This window comes from Portunus trituberculatus, chromosome 16 (genome assembly GCF_017591435.1).
Source record: "Portunus trituberculatus isolate SZX2019 chromosome 16, ASM1759143v1, whole genome shotgun sequence".
In the NCBI taxonomy this organism is placed as follows: Eukaryota; Metazoa; Arthropoda; class Malacostraca; order Decapoda; family Portunidae; genus Portunus; species Portunus trituberculatus.
This window is the reverse complement of record NC_059270.1, coordinates 12,373,599-12,378,432: the sequence shown is the minus strand read 5'-3', so window position 1 is coordinate 12,378,432 and position 4,834 is coordinate 12,373,599.

Genomic DNA, 4,834 nt, shown 5'->3' with positions numbered 1-4,834 from the left:
TTTTTTTCCCTACCCGTTTATTTGTGAGATAAAAATACAAAGAATGAAGAGGAATAGTAAGCGCACCACACTATTACCGCTCCAGCAGAAGACCTTGCTCTCTTGCCCTACACCTGATGTGATCCCTCTTTGCTTTGTTTCCTATTCTGATACGCTTCAGTCTCTCATCACGATTATTTTTACAGTAAAAGTCACAAAGATGATTGCTCGGGTATTTTCGAGTATTTATTTTTTGTTTATGACAAAATCATTGTTAAACTATCACAAAAAGCGTGAAAAAACATCCTTGAAATTCCTATCAACTTCTACTAGCGATTGTTAGAAATGCTTTATATCACAAGCCGAAGTGTTAATTCATCACTAGAATCATGAAAAAACACTCTTGAAAACCTTAATGACTTTCACTGTAGGCCTTATAGCTAACAGTATCCGAGTGTTAAGGAATACTGGTCTGTGCTTTCATTGCTATAGGCACCCAATCAATGTTACATAGTCCTGAGACGTACAGACTGAGTGGCGGTAATGTCCTTGATTCATTACGACTTAATTACGATCACTACGAATTCCTGTGGTTGAAGGTGATCGCTGTAGTGTAACCTTACGTAGTCTTGTACGCGCGGCACACTCTACAGCGGCCTGTGTTTGGGTTGAGCCGAGTGAAGCGAGTGAGCCGAGCAGACGAGCGTGACGCAGTGTTTACGTGTAAGGTTGAAGCGAAGAGAGGGAGACTTGCATGGTCTTACATATGTGGGGCGAGCGTTTGGGGAAGCCCGTTTGGAAGGCCAGAGGGGGCTGTTTTGTGCTGTTAAGGATGTGTGAGGAGCAGGGAAGATGAAGTAGTGCAGGGGAGGGCTGCGCGTGAGGTGTAATTTAGGCGCTGGGAGTGAGAGTGCAAAATCTGCCTCAGTGCTGGAAAATAAATCGTTGAAGGAAAATACCAAGAGACAAGATAATGACTGCACAACGAAAGAGAGAGAGAGAGAGGGGAGAGGAAGAGAATATAAAAAGAAAACTAAAGTATAAAACGAAAGATAAATAAGACTGGTAACATTGTAAAGGATGAAAAATGGACCTAGTTAATCAGAGGCGGGTGACCAAGCTGTAACAGAGACCGCAAGAGGGAGAGCGAAACTGCAACCAAGATGTGACACACTGGCTGACAGAATATATCGTGGCGCTACTTGGCACGCGAACCAGCTTCAAACAGCCCCGCAGGCACCCTCGAGGTCGTGATCAGAGAGAGAGAGAGAGAGATGGGGATATGTGAATGTTTATGAAGACACTGTGCAGCATAAAACAGCAGCAGAAAGCGCAGCAGTTCCTGAATGACCGACCTTGACGCCTCAGCGGGGGTGAGGCGGGAGGGAGCGAGAGAAGAGCGCTCGTACGCAAATCTGGTCGCCATGAAAGGCCATGATCTTGCAGTTCATGAAGTATTCTGAATGGACACAAGGTGGGATTTAATTCTGCCGGGAGTGTCTCTCTCTAACCCGCTACACATACTGCACACAGATACACATTAAATCGACCAGAGATGGGAATCACAAATACATTAGACAATCATGTGGATAGGATATAAATACTTACACAAAATATACGTAAACGTAGCATATGTAGTTAGTAAAAACATCGTACACTAATGACAGCTGCTCTTTTCACACACACACACACACACACACACACAGCACCACGACCAGTCTCCTCCGCCACCACATAGATAAGCATCACTGAGCTTACAAGCTTCCTTTGAGCACTAAATCATGTAATACCGTTGCTGGAAGACTGTTATCTATATATGTACATTCCATGATGACTTGAGACCTGGCTAATAATTCTTGCTGCTCGCTCGATAACTTGTGAAAGAATCGGGACATGGAGAACTGAGAACTGAGGACAGGAAGACAAGCTAATGGGGATAAATACCAAACCAAGAGAGAGAGAGAGAGAGTGACTGACTAGACCGACTTACAACACACAGTAAAGTGGCGGTGGCAGTGGTAGGGACGGAGGAGGGGCCACACCCTGCCTCAGTCGTCATGACACGTGGCTTAAGTCCCCAGTACCGCTAATACACCTTGTGAAGGGCGTCCCAGTGGGTGGGGGATAATTACCCGCTGCTGTTATCGGGAGAACAGGCAGTCAGGAATGAGAGAGAGAGAGAGAGAGAGAGAGAGAGAGAGAGAGAGAGAGAGAGAGAGAGAACTGCGCATTTTCTTTTGTTATTTACTATTAGTTATCCTCTTAATTGTAGGTTATGCTAAGTATCTGACTGCCGGGTGTCTACAGACCCTTCCGTGGCCCAATGGTTGTGGCTCTGAACGTACTTAAGATCAAGGACGAAAGTTTGTTCATGTTAAAATTAGTTGTTCTTAAATTCATCGCCGTGCTTATTTTGGGCTCAGTTTATCAAGCTGAACGAAGCCATTGTCCTAAAAAGAGGAATGAGATGTGAACTCAAAAATTGCTATACTGGTCAGCTCTCCCGATTCTGTCTTCTCCATTTTTTTTTTTTTTTTTTTTTTTATGAAGGTTGGCTTTTTAATGCTTTTATATTAAGCCCTTGGCCAGCATCCCTGACACGTAAGAAAATAAACTTTCGCTTAATTTCTTTCACAGACTTAGGTAAATATGTGAGTAAAGAAAGTACGTGTTGAAAGCCATGCACTTGACTTGTCTTGTCCCACTCAAACACATCAGTCTGAGGTACTTTTTGCTGCCTCAATATTAACTATGAAACTATTGATTTACTTATTTATTTTCTTTATCAAATACATATGTATATTTGACTTCTACAAAGAGCGTGTTGCCGCTCCCCTTCTGACGCACCTCGATAGTGAGACGAGAGTGGCGCGTGTGGTGCCTTGTGCCTGGTCTGGTCTAGATCTGGCCTCCCTCCACGCCTGCAAGGCCACTCAGGCACCGCACCATAATGCACGCCAAAACACGTAGAATATTTGCCTTGAGGCCTTGAGACCAATTTCTTTATCACTCCTGTTAACGAATGTGAGGAAAACATGACTCAGTAAAACACCCTTGTCTAAACAGCGGTCCAAAGAAAACAGATGCAGACATGAAGGATGGGTGAGGCCAGATGGCTCCCATAGTGTCCAGGCATGCCAGATGGTATGTATCTCTAGATTAACTTTACCATTGTGAATTACTTTTGAAAGCATTGTTGACCATAAAGCCCAAACGACACCTCTTCCTTATGCTGTGTAATCCTTAGCATTTAGAAATGTAAAAAATTGACCCCCAAATCATGTCTATTTAAGCTGAATTTATACCACTTCTTTCGGACGGTGGAGAAATCTAAAGATTCGTAGTATGAGGATAACAGGTGGAAATAAATCATTGTTTCATCCAGGGACTGCATGCCATATGTAAGCCAGATGGCATCTTACATCTTACCTTATTTTTCATATATTCTTGTGTTAGTAAGTATATATATACCCTTGCTTACTTATTCACATCTGCTAGAAAGTGAAGAGAGAGGCCAGAATGGGTGGCCGATTAGGTGTAATCTAAGTAGTGGCAGTGATAAGAGAGGCGAAGACAGATTTGAGTATATCGTATAAAATATCAGCTTCCACTCCTGACCTTCCTCCTTTTTTTTTTTTTTTTATTTATACCATGTGGGCTTTTCACGGGAATTTATGGGCTAAAGGGGATACTTTTTAGGGTACTTCCTATCTCAAAGCCCACCCGCTAGGAAACCGTTGCCCCGAGTGAGGAAGCCCAACCTACATTCGAACCGTTGACAGGATTCGAACCCGTGCGCTTGGAGACCACTCGACTGCCAATAGTCGGGTAATTTGTTCCTTCAATCACAACCAGCCCCTAACAACCTAAAGTTTCAGGCTCGTGTCCCACAAGCCTGGTTAGTCTCAATAAACATGTATTATCTCTTCGTTATCTAGCAATAATAGTGATGAGACTCTTTAATCTGCGCTCATGACTCGCTCTAGTGAACTTCGTCTCCAAGCGAGAAAGGACTGGGAGGGCGACTTCTCCATCCATATACTCGTATCCTCGTTGGTGAAGCAGTCTTCAGTAATAAGGATGGCATGACTAAAGGAATTAAGACGTACTGTTGGTTAGAATGTTATCTGAGGATTTGAGGAGGCTGGAGATTGACATTTGCAGTGCTCTAATGAAACAGACAAATATTAGCAACATCAATAAAATTAGTGATGTTATTGTAATGAGGACCTTTTTATGTAAGAAGAGACCCTGGCCTAGGACAACAGAAAGGCTAAATGGCTATACGTATATAAAAAAAGAAGCCTCTACGAAGGTAGCAGGTCCAATAAAATATAACAAAAAAACAATTATCCGTAAATTGAGAAGTGTCTTGAAATCTTGTTCCTTAAACCATTCAAGTCAAAGATAAGAGGAACGAAAGTCAAAGAAGAAAGAAAATAGAGAGTTGCATTGTTTAACAGTAAAAGGGGTGAAATATTGAAAAGCCTGAGTGAACTCATACATGTGACTGTGACTCCAAGAAATCCAGATGAGAGAAGTTTATTTCACGTCTGATTAGCAAGATAATATTTAAAGATTTATGTCAGCAAAAGCAAATGACCTCAAACGAAGACAACCTACATCAACATTCGTCATGAATGGTGTTTGCTACTCATAAGTGCATCCCGGGGGTGTCATTGCCCAGAACACGCCTCGGGGGAACCCAGGAAGCTAGTTAAGAGGCGAGAACCTCATGAGAATACACGACACCCACACAGCCACCACGCACGGCAACCACACCATCCTAGCAACTGTGAGGCGCCTTAAAACTTACTCTTGGTCAAACCACTAGTGTTATTATAGACGTTTGCCG